This window comes from Mustela nigripes, chromosome 5 (assembly GCF_022355385.1).
Source record: "Mustela nigripes isolate SB6536 chromosome 5, MUSNIG.SB6536, whole genome shotgun sequence".
NCBI classification, from domain to species: domain Eukaryota; kingdom Metazoa; phylum Chordata; class Mammalia; order Carnivora; family Mustelidae; genus Mustela; species Mustela nigripes.
In genome coordinates, this window is record NC_081561.1 from 86565034 (window position 1) to 86585339 (window position 20306).

The window sequence follows — 20306 nt, forward strand, 5'->3', positions numbered from 1 at the left end:
CATAAGGCTCTGCTTTTGTGACTTAAGTCACAAAAAAAACTTAAGTTTTTTTTTTATACTTATAGACACAGTTCTTCTCATTCTCTTTTCATTGTGCAACAGAATCCCATTATATAAAATACCCATAATTAAGGCAACCCTTCTTCTATTGATGGATATTGAGGTTGTTAGCAGCTTCTTGTTTATTATAGGCAATGCCACAACAAACATCCTCTTGTGTATTCATCCCTCGGGATAAATCTGTAGCAGTGGAAATAATGGATTAAAGATGAAATGTCAACTGATTGATATTAACAAATTGCCCTTCAAAAAGGTGTCACCTGTTTCCATTTCCACTAAGAGCGTATGGAAGTTCTGACAAGGGCTTGCCAACATTGCATTTTATAAATGTTAATCATTTTTGCAAGTCTGATAAGTAAAAAAAAAAAAAAAATGGTGGCATCCCTTTGATTTGATTTTCAGCTCATTTTGAGTAGGGTGGGATGTAGGTATTGGGCATTTGTATTTCTTAATAACTTAAAATTGAAATTCTGCCCAGAACTGAGCTTAAGGTGACTGCTACTCAGAGCAAAAACATATGGGGAAAGAATAATGTCTTCCTTCTCTGAGCTGCATATTCGGTGCCCAAGGACTCACTTTATTCGGTGATTATTTCTTATAAGTTTTACATGCTTCTGCAATAGATCTGTGAGCCCCTTGGTAAAAATGACTTCAGGTGCCTGTGGTTTATGTGTAGCAAAATGTAACAGAAACAGAACTGGGTGTAACCTCACTAGGCAAGACTCATTTGCTTGTAATGAAACCTAAACTCTTTCCTGAGACCTAAGGGCCTCTCCTGACCTGGCCCTTACTAACCCTGCCAACCCTACCCAGCCCCACATTGCTTCCGCTCATCTGGCTCAGTCCTGGCCTCCTAATTTCCCTCCAACCCACCTACTACTTTGCTGTCCCCAAGCCTTCGCAGTTACTATTGCCTCTGCCTGGAACACGCCTCCCTATGCTCTTCACATGCCCAGCACACTCTCATCCTTCAGACTCCAATCCATTTCCTGTCTTAACCAGGCACCTTGACCCAGTGAGTCTAACACATCACCCTGTTTATTTCATTGAACGTGGTCATGGTCAGACTCAACAACTTGCTGGAAGGAATCATGAAGATCAAAGAGTTGTTTTATTTATGGTCATGGTTTACTACAGTGAAAGGATACTATTTTGTTTATCAAAATCAAGAAAGGGAGAAGGTGGATGGGCAAGTCAAGGGGAAATCAGGGCATACTTGCAGGTGCGCCTCCCAGTTGGGACACATGGAAATACCCTTAGTTGTCCCAACAAGAGTGTCCCAGTACCTGTGAGTATGGCCAACCAGAAAAGTGCACTGAGACTCAATGTCCAGGGTATTTACTACAGATCAGTGATTCAGGCTTGTAGTACCCATGTGACTGACCTTATTACTCCGTCTTCCAGCCCAACAAAGATCAAGCTGACATAGGATGGCCCAACTAAAAACACTGTTACCAGGCAGGATATTCCAAGGGCTCAGTGGTTATCTCCCAGGAGCCAGTCAAGGGTCAGTTTTCCTGAAGACAGGGCTTTTTTCTTTGAAAGGTGGAGGGTTTGAACAACTTGGGCCTTTACTGCCCACCCTGAAATGTCTTGTTTGTTCATTTATTGCTTGTGGATTGTGTATTTCCCTTCCTAAAAGACGGTTCCCTGAAAGCAGAAAGACCCTGTCTGTATATTCCAATGCGCACACCTGGAAATGAGCCCAGTGCCAGACACTCATAGCTATTTGGTGAATGAATCAATGAATGAGTAAATGAAATACTTGAGTAAGTATTTACAATAAGTTCCTCTCCCCTCCGCTTCCTAGAAGAATTTTGTTGTGCTTGTACACCTTGAGAGCTTAGAAGCTTATTTATAAAACATAACATTTTCACAGAAAAACAATCCTCTAAAGCAATGCCTTTATTAGCATAAGATTCCAAGCATTTCTTCAAGCAATTTTTAATTTCATAATTATTTGACTTGGCATGAGATTCTATCTAAATATGTCAGAGGCTTGAAAAATAATTTTGGCTTTGTAATGAATCTCACTTTATTATAGTCCCTGCCTTCTCTCAAATGATAGTAATAATTCTACTATAATGTTTTCTGAAACATTTATGAATTCCTTTAACTTATACTTCAGTGCCATCTTAATCTTTTGAACTTCCTGATGTGGAAATATCTCTATCTAATGTCATAACTTCTTGTAATGCATTCCAATGGAATAAAAGAAACTTCAATAAATGAAATGTTTTCAATATAGAACATTTCTGCTTTTTTTGAGGGGTGGGGAGAGTGTTTAATGATTACATTACCTGATGCTTAGCTCTTGCCATCTGCTCTGCCCACAAATTATAAATGACGGGAGAATAACTCACAAACATATAAGAGATGAAAATGATTTAAAACCTCTGTATCTGTTTCGTTCATTAAAAAATGCTGCTAAGAAGACATTATTATTCATGATTATTCATGATTCAGGCACAAATTACAAAGCAAACTGGTCATACATGACAGACCAATTTATTTTCTGGACTAAAGATTTCTCCATGCTCACAGGATGCTGGAGAATGACTTCACTGAACCTTCATGGCATCTTCTGTATTAAGGCACAACAGAAAGTGAATTATTTAAGGGCTGTTGCTTATGGCAGGGTTGATGACACAGAGATAAATAGTTTCAACTGCATTCACTTTGTGGGAATCTGTGTTTTGAGATGAAAAAGCATTTAGGGGGAAAAAAGGAGAATGGGAAGTGAAGATATATATAAGCAGATCTGCATAATCAGAATAATAATAAATCCTGCTGTAGTAAAATAAATCCTACGCTGGCGATGAATTTAAACCCTAACTAATAAAGCCAAGTCTCATAATATCCACACTGCTCTTGTTCAGGCAAGTGTAGGTCCGTTGCTTTTGGAAAAATCATTGATCTGCCCTGATAGGTCAAATACGGATAGAACAGGCTCTGTGCTGAAGCTATATTTTGGTAATTACAAGAATCACCAGGGTGCTTATTAAAATCATGACTTCCTAGACTCCATGCCTATAGAATATATTTCTGTAGTAAGGGAGGGGTGCATAAAATTTATCTTCCAAATGTGACTCTGGGCCAACAGGAAATGTCCTGGGCAAACAGAACCGTATGGTCGTTAACAGTACATCTGGGTGTATATTCACCAAGAACTCCACGTGATTCATGTGAAGACGGAATGGGACTCCTCCTGAGGGAATCAATCTCCCTCGATCCCTCAGGACCTATAGCACTTCTAGGAAGCATTTCTGCCTGGAGGGAACCATCTGCTATGTAACAAGGAAGGGCCTTTCAGACAGAGTCACCAAATGTCCCAGTCTGTTTGGGACTGAAAGGATCTCTGGGACACAGGATTTTTAGTGCTAAAACCACATCCTGGGCAAATGGGGATGCCTATCACGGGCAGCCAGGCAAAGTAGCTTTTCCAGAGCCTAGGAAGAAACATCAATAAGAGAAAAAGTCAGAAAGAGAACTGAGAACTCTCCCAGGAGTGGCATATCATGTCTATCCAAAGAGAGGGAGGTATGCAAGAATCCCTTACCTTCTGAGTGTTTACATGAATTTCCTGGGGCTATCATAACAAAATACCACAAAACTGAGTGGCTTAAAATAACAGAAATCCCCTCGCAGTTCTGGAAGCTGAAAATCTGAAATCAAGGTGTTGGCAGGGTTATCTAAAGGTTTCCAAAAAAATTTTTTTTTTCTTTGCCTCTTCCCAGCTTCTGATGGCCAAGAAAAGTCTAGGATTGCAAATAGCCATGAGAAGCTAGGAACCCTGCACCCATTGTCACATGACGATCTCCCGTGTGGAGTGTCTGCATGTGTGTCTCCAAATCTCCCTCTCTTTTCTCTTATAAAGCCACCAAACCTTAGATTTAGGACCCTCTGGAATCCAGCATGACTTCACCTTAAGTGCAAAAACCCTATTTTCAAATAAGGGCTCATTCTGGTTTCTAGTGAATGTGAATGGTGGGGTAGGGAGTGGGGAAACAATTTAACTCCGTCTAGCATATACGCTACACTAATGGAAAAAAAAAAACTGAAATGATTTTCTTTTTTTTTTTTTTTTTTAGAAATTTTTTTTTTTTTAAAGGCTTTATTTATTTATTTGACAGAGAGAGATCACAAGTAGGCAGAGAGGCAGGCAGAGAGAGAGAGAGGAGGAAACAGGCTCCCTGCTGAGCAGAGAGCCCGATGCGGGACTCGATCCCAGGACCCTGAGATCATGATCTGAGCCAAAGGCAGAGGCTTAACCCACTGAGCCACCCAGGCGCCCTGAAATGATTTTCAAAGATGGTTCCTGCAGGCCCTTTTGTTTGGAGACCTCACTATATAGTGTTCTTCCCTGAAAAGATTTCCATACCCAGAGGTCCATGCTTAACATCCCCATTGCACAAGCTCAAAACCCTGAAATGACAATCCTCACTCCCAACACACAAAGAATGGAGGCAACTTGGTAGCAGTGTCACCATAAGAAATGTTGAATTCTGTTTCTCAGCAACACTGTGCCCTTACAGAGGTTTGCCACGAGGTCCTCAAACATGAACAAAGAAGTGTATACTGGGAGTGCCTGGGTGGCTCAGTGGGTTAAGCCTCTGCGTTTGGCTCAGGTCATGATCTCAGGGTCCTGGGATTGAGCCCCACATCGGGCTCTCTGCTCAGCAGGGAGCCTGCTTCCCCCTCGCTCTGCCTGCCTCTCTGCCTACTTGTGATTTCTCTTTCTCTGTCCAGTAAATAAATAAAATCTTCAAAAAAAAAAAAAGTGTATACTGGACAAGAAGGCAACTGGGTTTTTTCACACATACTCTTGGAATTTGAGAGGAAAATATAGAATGGAACTAGCATTTTTAAGCATTCAACTCTACTAAGTACTTTTCATCTCTTATTTCATTTACATTCATAACTCTATGATTGGCATTATTAACTCTCTCTTCTTTCCTCGAAGTTGTTTAACAGTTCTTATGAACTCATGTATTCCCAAGACCTCTCAGAGGTCAGCAGGGATTGGTCACTCTCTGCTTGAAAGTTAGAGGAGCCAAGCTGAGCCAAACACAGAAGTTCCCGTATTTGTTAGACTTGTTTTCCCAAGTAGTAACAAAGCTGTCTTCCCTTCATTATTCAAAACACTATACTCTTGCTGCAAGCCCTCAGTGAGTCTGTTAGCTCTCCTCTCGCGTCCGGCCATCAATAGTCTCTGAACGAGTCTGTCCCCAGTGAGGTGTGAAAATGGGGAGTAGAGGCTAAGGAAGACAGAGGTCAGTGGAGAAAGAATTGGGAGGGAAGGCAAGAGTACGCCTGTGCAAGCTTGAAGAGTCCTGCTGGGCGGGCAGCAGGCCCGTGCTCATGCGCGTGAGCAAAGTGCTGTAGACTGTAGGACTCCAGAGCTAGGAACCGCCCCACTCTGGTTAGAGCCCCTTTGCCCCGGGCCCCAGGTGCGGTGGCCTCCCTCAGCCGCTGCAGAAGCCGGGATTCCCACTCCCGCCTGGCTCCGGAGTGGCAAAGGGAGTACCTGTCAGCATCTGCAAGAGATAGTTATGTGAGTAATCGCAGCCGCGCTGGGTCTTTACAGAATGAGGCGCTTTGCAAGGCCAAGTAGTGCATACTTTCTTTTAAACGTTCAGTTTTTCTGTTTTTTTATCCAAGATTTCAAAAGATATTTTCTTTAATGTATGGAATGAGAAGGTTCCCTAAATCACAGCCAATTTAACTTCTTACAAGGACATCGCAATAGCTCATTCTGATGTATCTTTATGTGTCTGACAGGAAACATAGATCAAGTGTGAGGAAATTATAACCTTTTTTTTTTTTTTTTTTAGATATATGAACCAAGTCCTGATTTTTTCAGGATTGAATTTAAGATAATTTAAGTTGAAGTTGAGAGAGTTTCAGATATACCTAAGAAATGTGTATAATGACATAAAGATTTTTGTTTTCTTATATGTGGCAATAATTTTGCTCCTAAAATATTTTTTTAGGAGTGCACACTGGTGAATTTTTATAAACATTGGGTCCTAGTGTACAGTGTATTAACTATTTGAAAAATGACTACGTAAAAGCACTGGTTCCAAAAGTCAAGATTTCTGTGTTCTCACTCAGTCTCGTGTAACGAACCATGTAAACTCAAACTTCTCCCATATCTTTGTGCCTTAAAAATCTTTTCTGTAAAATAAATATATTCAGTGAAGCTAGTTATTGTCCAAGTGTGCCTCCCTTGCCCCCCACACCTCAGCTAAGCTTTCATTCTGACTTCTTACTCATTCTCACTGGGAATTGCAAGAGGTTAATAAACAACCCTACCTTCTTCCCTTTCTGTGTTTGTAAATGATTGAATGATCAATGCAGGAACTAGACAGATGGAGAGCAAAATCAGGTTTTGATTACTGATAGGAGCTGGACCAGTAGGAGGGATAGAGGGCCACCTTGTGCACTTATCAACACTGGCCACTGAGCCACCTCAGGCCTTATCAGATGGAGGGACAGAGAATGTATGTGTTCTGCAGAAGGGCTGGTTCCAAAAGGAAAAGATGCCCAGAAGAGGCTCAGCCAAAATACTCAGTCCCTTTTTCTAAAAGTACCAAACAGTTAGGTCATCATCTTGCCATTGGATGGGGAAATAAGTAAACAGAAGCTAGTAGGGAGTTTGTAGTAATGATGACAGAGTAGTAGGGAGTTTGTAGTAATGATGACAGAACTCTAAAAAGCTGAAAATTCAGTAAATGTTATAGGTTAAGTGGGTAAATTGTGTGATATATGAGAGTTGAATCTCATAAAGCTATTATTTTTTTTTAAGACTTATTTATTTATTTTGCAGAGTGAGAGCACAAGCAGGAGGGTCAGATGGAGAGGAAAAGAGAATCAAGCTGACTCTGCATTGAGTGCAGGGCCTGACACGGGGCTCAGTCCCAGGACCCTGAGATCACGACCTGAGCTGAAAGCAAGAGTCTGATGCTTAATCCAGTGAGCCACCCAGGTGCCCCAGTTCTTACCATTTTTTGCTTTCAGTTTTGAACATGCAGCTTAAATACCTTTTCTTCTTCCTGCTGAGCAGAGAGCCTGATGCGGTAGATCCCAGGACACTGAGATCATGACCTGAGCCGAAGGCAGAGGCTGTAACCCACTGAGCCACCCAGGCGCCCCATTTGTATTTCTTCTTATGTGATTCCTTTTTCTCCTTTCCCATTCTTTTCTTTGATATTGCTCTTTTTCTTATCTACATAACACTATATTATTAGAGATATTAAACCTTTGTTGTATATACTATAAATGTTTTTTCTCATTTTGTCATACTTTTTTGGTCATTTTGTATTTATCTTTATTATTTTCTATAGGAGGAAACATTTTTATGAAGTCTATATGTTATAAATTCTTGCCTAAAACTGAAAATTTAGAAATGAATCCATCAAAATCACAGGATTTCATTGTAGTTACCAGTCAGTCAGAATCTTTATCCCAGGAATTCATGTTTTTAAAATCTTCTCTGTATAGGTAGAAAAAAAAGAACTCACCTACATGAAGGTGTGGATAACCTTGTATACAAGACAGTGAAGAAGTTGAATTTTCATGGGAAATGTCAACTTTGTCATTATTTCACATGGTATTTAATATATTAATATATTATATATTAAATAACATATAAATGTATATTAAATATATATTTCCAATAAACAAGTCAGAACTTTCCCATTCTTCCAGATCTTACCAAAGTCCTCAGAGTCAAATTACCTGCTCTCCAACACCTATCAAGTGCTGATATTCGAGAGAAGTGGTATATTTCCCTCAGTAGAGGAGGTGGGGTGGAGGGTGAAAAATTAAAGAAGATTAAGAGGTACAATGTCTAGGTATGAAGTCAGTAAGTCACAGAAATGAAAAGTACAGCTTGTGGACTATAGTGAATAATATTGTAGTAACGTTATGGTGACAGACATTTTAAAAAGAATGAAATGATATATGTTTATAAAAAATAAAAAAAAAAATAAAAACTACTATATATAGAAACATCTTCTGACTTGCAATAATACTTACAAAAATACTTACAAATGAATAACTACTTCCACATGCCCACAAGTCCTCTCCTGTCTCTGATTTCCTCCTGCAGGAATCTTCCCCCATCCCTGACACCTTCATCCAGGATTCCTTCCCCACCATTGCTGGGGAGACCGCCAGGAACGCCTATCTGGGTGGGGCCTCTCCAGCCCATGGCACCTCCACGCGTTCTTCCTTATGAACAAATTCATCAGGGCTCCGGAGTCTCAGGACTCTCAGGACTTAGGGCTTAGGATTCAGAGTATGAGATGCTAGGTGTCTCTTTCTGGGAATACTAAGAGCTACACTTAGAAATATTTCATCCTCATGACGGATTAAATAAGATTTTGTGAGTTTGATAATGTAGCCATACTTATAATGTTTGCAAGCATAGACCTAACAAAGTATTTTGGGGTTTATAAATCTTTCATAAGTTGGGAGTTACCTGTATAGTGAAGATGAATAGTTAAAATAAAATTTTTATTTTTATCTGATGAAGTATTAAATCAAATGTATGTTTTATCTTTAATGTTAAAGCCCAGTCCAATTGTAAAGATAAAAAGGAAAGTGTTCTTTTCTGGGCATGCCTGCAGCTAACTCAAGGGACCTTCCAGCCATAAAGGCAAACAGAATTTCTTTCCCCTTCAAACACATTGCTTGTTAATTCCCTTCTACATTTGTTTTTGTACTAAAACCATAAGCTTCTGAGGGACATGACCTGGGCTTATAAAACAATGTACATAATGTTTCCCCTAAATTAAAAAAAAAAACCTAAGTCACAGAGGAGAAATATTCATCCTTGCTCATCTCTGGATTTCTTTAAAAATCTCCTCAAGTTTTGTGAAAATCGAACATTTCTGTAGCAATAAATATCTAAGTGTCACAACGGCAGATCAGAGGATTGCTCTAGAGGACATTGCTGCATAGTTTCTGTGCCTAACAAACAACTTTCATTTCCTCCTAATCCTGGGACAAAAATGTGTCTTCTTTAAAAAAGCAGGCCGGTGGGGTGCCTCGGTGCCTAACTTGGCTGACCTTCGGACTTTCAATGTGCTTCAGGTGGTGATCTCAGGTCACGATCTCAGGGTCATGGGATAGAGCCCTGCATCAGGCTCTGCACTCAATGTGGAGTCTACTTGAGATTCTCTCTCTCCTCTCCCCCAGCTCCTCCCCTGCTGGTACTCAATCTCTCTCTCTAAAGCACATAAATTTAAAAAAAGGAGGGACTCAGAAAGAAAAAAGGCAGGCCCATGCTTAGAACTCTTCATTCTCCGAACCTATCCTCTCCCCTAGCCAGTCAGCTCAGCCAGCCGTTTTCACCATCAGTCAGGGACTCCCAGAGCCTCCACTGCACCAGTAGAGCCGTCATCAGGAGTAGCACATTGCTGCCCTAGTTCCTACAGGTCAGGTGTGCTTGGTTTATTATAGTTCTCTTTCTTAGCCCCTCTGAGTCCCTCCCCCAATAAGGTTAGAATCACTGGAGTTGAGAGAAATGAAGTCCATTTTGCTTGGTTCTTTCTTTCTTACTATTTTTAGTTTTAATTCCAGAGTAGTTAACATGTAGTAGTAAATTAGTTTCAAGTGTCCAACATAGCGATTCAGCAATTCTCTGCATTGCTCCGTGCTCATCACGATAAAGGTACTCTCAGTCCCCATCACCTATTTCACCACATCCCTCCCACCAACCTCCCCTCTGGAAACCATCAGTTTGTTCTCTATAATTAGGAGTCCATGTCTACTTCTTGGTTTGTTGCTCTCTCTTTTTTTCTTTGCTTATTTGCTTTGTGTCTTAAATTCCACATAGGAGTCAAATTTTATGGTGTTTGTCTTTCTCTGACTGATTTATTTCACCAACATTATATTCTCTAGCTTTATCCATGTTGCTGCAAATGGCAAGATTGTATTCTTGTTTATGGCTGAATAATATTTCATTGTATTTATGTACCACGCCTTCTTTATTCATTCATCTGTCCATGGACACTTGGGCTGCATCCATAGTTTGGCTATTGTAAATAATGTTGAAATAAACATAGAGGTTCTTGTATTCCTTTAAATTAGTGTTTTCATTTTCTTTGGGTAAATCCCAGTAGCTGTGAAGTTACTGGGTGCTATGGTAGTTCTGTTTTTAATTTTGTGAGGAACCCCCACCCTATTTTCCACAGTGGCTGCACCAGTTTGCCTTCCCACCAAGAGTGCACAAGCTCTCCTTCTTCTCCACATCCTCGCCAAAACTTGTTGTTTCTTCTGTTTTTGATTTTAGTCATCCTGATTGGTGTGAGGCAACATCTTATTGTAGTTATGATTTGCATTTCCCCGACATCAAACGATGCTGAGCATCTTTTCATATGTCTGTTGGCCATCTATATGTCTTCTTTCAAGAAATGATTGTTCATGTCTTCTGCCCATTTTTTTAATTGGATTATTTGGTTTTTAGGTGTTGAGTTGTATCAGTTCTTTATATATCTTAGATACTAACCCTTTATTAGATATGCCTTTGCAAATAATCTTCTCCCATTCAATAGGTTGCCCTTTAGTTTTATTGATTGATTCCTTCACTATGCAGAAGTTTTTGTTTTGTTGTAATCCTAGTAGTTCTTTTTTGCTTTTATTTCCCTTGCCTCAGGAGACTTAATTTAGAAATATGTTGCTACAGCTGATGTCAGGTGAACTACTGCTTGTGCTCTCTTCTAAGATTTTTATGGTCTCAGGTGTTACATTTATGTCTTTAATTCATTTAGAGTTTATTTTTGTGTATGATGTAAGAAAGTGGTCCAGTTTCATTCTTTTGTATATTGCAATCCAGTTAAATCCATTTGATCCAATGTGTCATTGGGAGCCACTCTTGCCTTATTCATTTTCTGTTTGGATGATCTGTCCATTGATGTAGTTGGGGTGTTAAAGCCCCCTACTACTATTATCCTACTATGAATTATTTCCTTTATGTTTGTTATTAACTGTTACATGTATTTGGGTGTGCCCATGTTGGGTACATAAATATTTACAATTTTTGTATTGTCTCCTATCTTATTATAGAGTGTCCTTCTTTGTCTCTTATTATAACCTTTGCTTTAAAGTCTATTTTGTCTGAAGTAAGTATTGCTACCCCATCTTTCTTTTGAGAACCACTTGCTTGATGTTTCTCTGTTCCCTCACTTTCAAGTTGTTGGTGACTTTAGGTCTAAAATGAGTCTCCTTTAGGCAGCATATAGGTGGGTCTTATTTTTTATCCACTCTGTCACCCTATGTCTTTTGATGGAGCATTATTCTATTTACATTCGAAGTAATTACTGATATGTATTTGTTGCCAATTTGTTACTCACTTTGTGGTTGTTTCTGTAGTATTTCTCTGATTCTTTCCCTTCTTCTTCTCTTTCATAGTTCATTTTCTTTACTGATATACTTGGATTCCTTTTTCTTTATTCTTTGCATATCTATTACTGGTTTTTAATCTGTGGCTACCTTAGGTTGTTATACAAACTCTTCTGCATATAGCAATCTATATGAAGTGATGGTTGCTCAAGTTTGAATTCGTTTTAGGTATATGGTGTCATATTTTACAACCTTTTATTCTGTGAATCCTTGGCTGGTTTTTCAGATAAGTTTTTTTTTCTTCTTACCACTTTTTTGTTTCCTACTTTTCATACTCTCATTTATGGCCATTCCTTTTCTTTCTACTGAAAGAGACCCCTTTAATATTTCTTGTAGGGCTGGTTTAGTGGTCAGGAACTTCTTTTGTTTTTGTTTGTCTGAGAAACTCTTTATCTCTCCTTCTATTCTGAATGATAGCCTTGCTGGATTGAGTATTCTTGACTGCAGATTTTTCCCTTTCAGCACTTTGAATATATGGCTGATAGCACTTTGGATATATGGCTCCTTTCTGGCCTGCAAAGTTTTTGTTGAAAAATCTGATAGCTTTTAGTATTTCCCTTGTATGTAACTGTCTTCTTTTTTCTGCTACTTCTAATTTTTTTTTCCTTGATTGAATGACTTTTTGCCATTTTAATTAATAGATATCTTGGTGTGGACATCCTTTTGTTGATTTTGTTGAGGAATCTCTGTGCCTCCTGAATCTGGATATCTGTTTCCTTACCCAGATTAGGGAAGTTCTCAGCTATTATTTCTTCAAATAAATTTTCTGTCTCCTTTTCTCTCTCTTCTTCTGGGATCCTTATAACATAAATGTTATTATACTTGACGAAGTCACTGAGTTCCCTGCTTCTATTCTCACTTTGCATAATTTTTTTCTCTCATTTGTTCAGCTTCATTACTTTCCATTAGTCTGATTCATGGTTGCTAATTCATTCCTGTGTCTTTTCTAGCCTATTTATTCCACCAAGTTTATTTTTAATTTTAATTATTGTGTACTTCATCTCTGATTGGTTCTTTTTTATCTATGAGTTAATGATCTCACTGAGATCCTCCACTCTTGTCCCAAGTCCAGTGAGTATCTTTATAATCATTACTTTCAATTTTTTTTATCAGGTGTATTATTTAAATCCATTTTGTATGGGTCTCTTACTATAATTTTGTCCTGTTCCTTCATTTGGGACATATTCTTCTGTCTCTTCATTTTGCAGAACTCTCTATGTCTATTTCTGTGTTCTGGTAAGTCAGCTATGTCTCTTGCTCTTGAAAGTAGTGGGCAGGGCATGCACTTAACAAGATATCACTGGTCCCCTTCTACAGGGGACTCACAGCCACTGTAGAGGCTGGGGCAGCCAGATCCACTCTGTTAAGTGCACACATATTGGTGGAGGTTGTGTGTGTGTGTGTGTGTGTGTGTTTAAGATTTACTTATTTATTTATTTACCTTAGAGAGAGTAAGCAGGATGAGGGCCAGAGGGAGTAGGAGAGAATCCTCAAGCAGACTCCCCACCGAGCATGGAGCCTAACACGGGGCTGATTCCAGGACCCTGAGATCATGACCTGAGCTGACATCAAGAGTCACCATTTAGCTAGCAGCCACCCAGGTGCCTCATCAGAGGGTGTAGTTTTAACAAGGTGCTCATGTCCTCTGTGGGAAGTTGAGAGACACAGTGTTGGCAAGGTTTGCACCAGTCTTCCTGGGCAGGGGACCAGAGGCATGAGGACTAAAGCAGGCCCAGCCGGAGAGGGCAGGGCATAGTCAGCATAAGCAAGTTAGGTAGTGAATACCTGTGCAGAGCTCGTTCCTGCAGAAGGCTCTAAGATTATGCTGGGGAAAGTGGGAGGGTCATGGTGCCTGCCCGTTCCTTTGTTCCCCGAGAGGTCCCTCAGTGAACTCCGAGATTAGTAACTAACTCTGCCTCCCATATGCCCCAGGAGTTTTGAAACTGTTGTTTCTAAGCTTTATCTTTGAGGGATGTTTGTTGCACTGAATCTTTAAGGGCAGAGACTCAGCTTTCTATCACCTTCTGGGCTCTTCCAGAGCCAAGCTTATTGATTTTTAAAGTTCTAAGCTTTAAGTTCCTTTGGTTATAAGACCTCATGAAATTTGGCCCCTCTGATATTCAAAGTCAAGTGTTACGGGGATTTGTATTCCCTGGGCAACCTCCTGATGTGATAGTCTGATTCTCATCACTCTCCATACCCACTGTTCCCTCCCTCTAGTGGCCAGAGGCATGGGGTTTAGCTCCCTACCACATCTCTGCCCTTCCTGCCCTCTTGAGTGTGGTCTCTTCTCTACATTCATTTGCAGAGTTTGTTCTGACTGTCTCTTCCATTCTTCATTTTTCTGGGTTATTTGAACAGATGTGAGTGTTATGGAGTTGTATCTGTGGGACGAGATGAGCTTAGGGTCCTCCTACCGTGCCATCTTCCCGGAAACTCATTTTGTTTGCTTCTTGTATTCACTCCTTAGTGCCAAGATAAAATCACTTTTCTTCCAACCACTAAATTATTGTTTCAGTGAGTCTCTCAGAGTTTGCTAACCAAATGCAATCCTTTATCTAAATGATGTCCTTGGACAGAATAATGGATGAAGAAGATATGGTATGTATATACAATGGACTATTACTCAGCCATCAGAAAGGATGAACTCTTACCATTTACATAGATGTGGATGGAACTGGAGGGAATTATGCTAAGTGAAATAAGTCAATCAGAGAAAGACAATTATCATATAGTTTCACTCATATGTGGAATATAAGAAATAGTGCAGAGGATCACAAGGGAAGGGAGAGAAAACTGAATGAGAAGTCATCATAGAGGAAGACAAACCATGAGAGACTCTTCACTATAGGAAACTGAGGGTTGCTTAAGCGCAGGTGGGTGGGGGGATGGGGTAATTGGGTGATGGGTATTAAGGAGGGTACATGATGTGATGAGCATTGGGTGTTATATGAAACTATGAATTATTGAACACTACATCAAAAACTAATGATGTAATATATGTTGGCTTATTGAATTTAAAGTTTAAAAAAAGAAAGAAGAAAGAAATACTGTTCAGCCATTCAAAAAAAAGAAAATGAAAGTATCCCTACCTCCAAAAAGATTTGATATTGTTTATTTTTTCCCATAGTAAATGGAGAGTTAAAGTTTCAATATAAGACAGAACATCTAATAGAAACATAAAGATAGATGTTTCCAGACACCTGGAGTAATGTAAGTATAATGATTCACTCAAACATTCATATATATTTGAATTGAATAACCGTCATGGGCCAGGCACCATATTAGGCATTGGACATTTAACAGTGAGCGAAACAAACATGGTTACCTCCTCCTTGACTCTTAAACTTCTTGCATCCAGAAGAGATACCTGAGCTGGAAAGTGATCAACACAGTGATAGGTTTAAAAGCTCTGAGAAGAGGCGCACCTGGGTGGCTCAGTTGGTTAAGCGAGCAACTTTTGATTTCAGATTGGGACATGATCTCAGGGTCCTGGGATTGAGCCCTGTGTTGGGCTCTGAGCCATCACGGGGACTGCTTGTCCCTCTCACTCTGCAGCTCCTCTCTCTCTCTCTCTCGAATAAATACTTTTTTTTTTTTTTTAAAGAGAAGAGATGTGATAGTCTATGGGAAAGGTGGGAAGGGGAGGTAGAAAAGAGAACGGGCAGAAAAAAAGTGAGAGAGAAGCAGAGAAAACCATGAGAAAAAGAAAGCTAGGATTGAGGTGTAAGGTTGTTCTCATGAGAGTCAGTAGAGAAGGTAATTAGAAGCACAGTTAGAAAATGTTAGAAAACTTAAAAGAAAACAAGGGAAATGTGGTTTCACAGAATCCAACAGAGGAGTGTATTTTAAGAAAAGAGGGGTCATGATATCAAATGCTACTGGGAGAAACCATAAAATTGAGGGCTTTTCTAAGGTATCTAAAGAAAAGGGACCTACCAGGAGGGGAGAGGGAGGGCAGGGCAGTCAAACAAGAGAGGCATATTGCAAGAGAGGAATCTGAAAAGGCTTAATGTGAGGAGCCTGGAACCCTTGTCTTCCCCTTTGGTCACCTGGTTCTCTTCCACCAGTCTTTCAGGTCAGAGTTTAGATGGCACCACACGTGGGAAGGCTTCCAACGCCATTTTGGTGAAGTGCCCCTCTTAGATGCTCAGAAAAGCACTGTTCATTTTCTTTCATTTTATTTCTTTACTGATTTTAAACAATAGCAACCAACTCTGATAAAGGAGTTTCTCTGGTTAAGGAGAAAGACAATTTTGGGGGGAAGGATATTTGGTAGTTCACAGAATTTAAATGGAAAAGCAGAAGAACTTGGGCTTAGAAAACAGGTGAAATCCAAAGGAGACCAAGTGAAGAGGTTTCCAGGTCAAGTCTTCAGGCAGGGGGTGGATTAACCAGCCACCCCACACCTGGCTCCACCTGGCTATTGCCACCAGATGCTGTAGGAATCATTGTGTATCGGTGCAGGGATGATTCCAAACTGTCCCTTGTCTCTTCATTTTGTTAAGTTGTAGGGGGAAATCATACCCAAAAAGGGGGGAGGGATGTAACATTCATGTACAGTTTAAAGAATAATAAATTGAATAATTTTATAGCTACTGCTAAATCATGATTTTGAAGTTTTTGAGTATGTTTCTAGTAACTTTCTTTATCTTGGAGGAAACTGAAATCCTGGATTTTTTATACATTTTTATTACATATTTGTGTCCCCAAACTCTATACAGCTACCACGTTTTTTTTTTTTAACCTTATATAAGTGAAATCACACTTATATGTTCCTCTGTGACATGTGAGATTGTAATTTATATATATACCTGGTCCTCCTCCCATATCTGGCATAGAGCTCTTAAAACTCTTAGAATTTAAATTTAAATCTTAAATGGTGAGAACCTGAAGGTGTTTTTTTGTTACATCAATGCATTAGTGCATGACTTCTGGTCCCCATGTAAGGATGAGGGCTGGCTGCCGGGAGACACAACCATGTGACTAGAGGCTGGGAATTTGCAGTCCTCCCACCCTTACCTAAGCAGAGGGGTCAGGAAATACTCCCTCTCCCCTCTGGTCCTCTGGGGAGAGGTGTGGTGAGGGGTTAGGGGCTGGAATTAGAGCCAATTGCCAATGATCAATGATTTAGTCAACTGTGCCTATATAATGAAACCTTCATAAAAACCCAAGAGGACAGGGTTCAGAGGACATGCAGGCTGGTGAACATGTGGAGATTTGGGAAAACAGGCTTGCCTAGAGAGGGCATGGGAGCTCAGCACTCCTTCCCACCTACCTTGTCCTATGTAGATCTATATCTGGATGCTCCACAGCTGTATCTTTTTCTAATAAGCTGGTGATCTATAGTAAGATGTTTCTCTGAGTTCTGTGAGCCACTTAATTGTGGCAAGTTAATTGAACCTGAGGAGGGACTCAAGAGAACCTCTAATTTGTAATCAGTCACTCAGAAGTACAAGTAACAACGTAGACTGTGATTGGCATCCTGAGTTGGAAGAGTCATTGGAACTTCAGGTCGGTAGCTGGTCGGAAACACAGATAAGGACGACCTGAGCTTGAAACTGGTGTCGGAAGTGGGATGGGTCAGGGAGGGCAGTCTTGCGGGACTGAACCTTTGATCTGTGGAATCTGATGTTGTCTCCAGGTAGATAGTGTCAGAATTGAGTTGCATTCTCAGACACCATCCAGGTAGTGTCTGAGAATTGCTTGTTGTCTGTGTAAAAATCATCAAAAATGTTGTGGGTTTTAAGACCTTTGTTTTTTATAGCTAATTAAATTTGAGAAAAGATTTTCCTCTAATTTAATTACACGATCTCACAAATTGTCTTTACTTCTAAATTTTTAAAAAATTTTTAAGATTTTTATCCATTTCTCCCACCTCCAGCCAATCAGCCATCTGTTCTCCATATCTCTGAGCTTGGGTTTGTTTGTTTGAGATTCACTTGTAAGAGAGATAATATGGTATTCATCTTTCTCTGATTTATGTCTCTTAACATAATGCATTCATGATCATACATGTTGTTTCAAGAAGCAAGATTTCATTCTTTTTTTTGACTGAATAATATTCCACTGCATGTATATACCACAATTCTTTATTTATTCAGCCACCGGTGGGCACTTGGGTTATTTTCATATCTTGACTATTGTCAAGTTGTAATGAACATGGGGTGTATATTATCTCTTTTTGAGTTAGTGTTTTCCTTTTCTTTGGATAAATGCCCAAAAGTAGAATTGCTAAATCATACGGTGGTTGTGGTTTTAATTTCTTATAGAAACTCCAAACTATTTTCTGTGGTGGCCACACCAATTTACATTACCACCAACAGTGTACAAGGGTTCCCTTTTTTCCACATCCTCATCAACATTTGTTATTTGTCTTTTTTATAGTAACCCTTAAAGCAGGTTTAAAGTGATTTCTCATTGGGGTTTTGACTTCCATTTCCCAGATGATGAATAATGCCCAGCATATTTTTATGAATTTGCCAGCCATCTCTTTGTCTTCTTTGGAAAAATGTCTATTCAGGTCTTCTGTCCGCTTTTTTTTTTTTTTTAAGTAGGCTCTATACCCGGCGTGGAGCCTTGAACTCATGACTTGAACTTGAAGAGCTTGAACTCAAGCCCCAGCATGGGGCTTGAACTCATGACCCTGAGATCAAGACCTGAGCTGAGATCAAGAGTCACATGCTCAACTGACTGAGCCACCCAAATGCCCCATCTTCTGCCAATTTTTAAATCAGATTCCTTGTTGTTGCTATTAAGTTGTAGGAGTTATGTATACATTTTGGATATTAGCCCTTTATCAAATATATTATTTGCAAATATTTTCTTCCATTTAGTAGGCTGCCTTTTCACTTTGTTGATGGCTTTCTTTGCTGTGCAGAAGCTTTTTAGTTTGATGTGGTTCCATATGTTTATTTTTGCTTTTGTTGCTGCACTGTCAGTGTTAGACTAAAAAAATTATTCTTTAAGACCTATGTCAAGGAGCTTACCACCTATGTTTTCTTCTAGGAGTTTATGGTTTCTGGCCTTACATTCAAGTCTTGAATGCATTTTGAGTTAATTTTTGTGTATGGTGTAATATAGTGGTCAAGTTGCATTCTTTTGCATGTGTCTTTCTCCCGTTGTATAGTCTTGGCTATCTTACATGGCTGCATAACAAAACTAAGGTAGTTAAAACAGTGTGATATCAGCATGAAAACAGACACATGGATCAATGGAACAAAATAGCCCAGAAACAAACCCATGTATATTTGGCCAATTAATTTACACAAAGGAGCAAATGAATTTTAAATTAAGCCTTTTGTGCTCCATGAAAAAACCCACTGGGAATTTCACTAGAATTGCTCGTTGTCAAATATTTTGTCTTTATAGAAGCAAGATATGTCTCTCTCTCTACTTGAATCTTCTTAAAATGCTTCAGTAGAGACATAATATTCTGTACAAAGGCTCTGTACATATTTTTTTATACTTATTCCTAGATGCTTTATATTACTTTATGCTACTAAATTTCTGTTTGTTTTTGCTAATAAGTAAAAATGCAACTGTCTTTTTATATTGATACAACATCTAGAAATCTTGCTAAACTCATTAATTCTGACCATTTTTCTATACATTCTTTTGAATATTCCATGTAGATAATTATAACATCCACAAATAATTACTGTTTTATTTGTTCTTTTCTTAACTCATGTACTTACTTTCTTGTTTCGTTGTATTGCCTATAATCTTTAGTCAGTCCACTGTTGAAGAGAAGCGGTGACAGGAACATTCTTGTCATGGACCTATGTCATTTCCTTCTTTTTGGTGCTTGCTTCAGAGTCAGAATCTCCAATGGATGCACTGACGAGGAAGAAACAGATGCCGTACATTGGCATCCACAGAATGACAGGGTTTTTCTCTAAACTGAGGAATCGCTCCCCAAATGGAAGAATATTCAGATGCCAAACAGTGCAAAGTAACCTGTAAGTGTCTGGATGCTTGCCTTTATTACAATGTTTCCACCTGTCAGTTTAGTCAGCACTCAGAATAATGTGTCTGTAGGCGAATGTATTCTTTATTTCAAACTGAGACTCTGAGAGCACAACTCCCTTTGTTGCAAACATAATATCAGAATTGGGGATCCTCCCCTTTCTAAATCATTAATAGGAGCTGCTATGGCCTATTGCAGGGTCTATTTAAGAAGCTAAGACTTGGAATGGATGTCGGTGAAGTATGGAGCATTCTAAAGAACTGGAATGTTCTATTAATATAAAACCTTAGAGGAGACATTACAAAGTTACATCTACAGTAATTCCCTTTCTCTTCTCCCAAGGGTTTATCTATTTCTGTCATCACCATATTGCCTATAGTAGCACTCCTGTTTTCTTCTGCCTAAGTTACTGATGAATACAACACAGTCTCCTTTGCTTTCACACCTGTGAAGAAGTTTATGTTCCTTCATGGTTTTCTAGAAGATTGCTGCTGGCAACAATGAGAAAGAGACTTAATAAAGAGGAATCTGCTACCAAAGTCTCTCTCTTTCACACACACATACACTTTAAAATGTCTATGTAGTGAATCATAAACAAAATGAAAAAACAAATTACAAATTTAAGAAATATATTTGCAATAAAAAATTACTATCCCTGATATAAAATCAGGTCTTACAAATTAATAAAAAGAGGTAATATCCCAACTTTTTAAATGGGTGAAATACATGAACGGGCAGAGATGAGGTGATAAAAATAAGATGTTCAACCTCATCTTTTAGGTTTAGTTATAAACTAAAACAAGAATTAGAGAACAACTTTTTCACCACTTCAGCTGGCGAAAGGGGAAAAGATTTTGAATATGTTGTA

At 39.2% G+C, this 20306-nt stretch overlaps 1 long non-coding RNA gene across 2 annotated transcripts; it reads left to right on the forward strand.

The window, feature by feature from the left end:
- Positions 1–5506: 5506 nt before the first annotated feature.
- Positions 5507–19356, forward strand: LOC132017391 (uncharacterized). 2 transcript variants are annotated; one of them, XR_009404256.1, is made up of 4 exons: positions 5507–5614; positions 6890–7048; positions 14600–14682; positions 19286–19356. It is a non-coding gene; the product is annotated as an uncharacterized LOC132017391 (long non-coding RNA). The 2 variants fall into 2 exon arrangements; XR_009404255.1 differs by lacking the exons at positions 14600–14682; positions 19286–19356 and adding an exon at positions 7127–7209 and having other exon boundaries at positions 6890–7035.
- Positions 19357–20306: the final 950 nt, after the last annotated feature.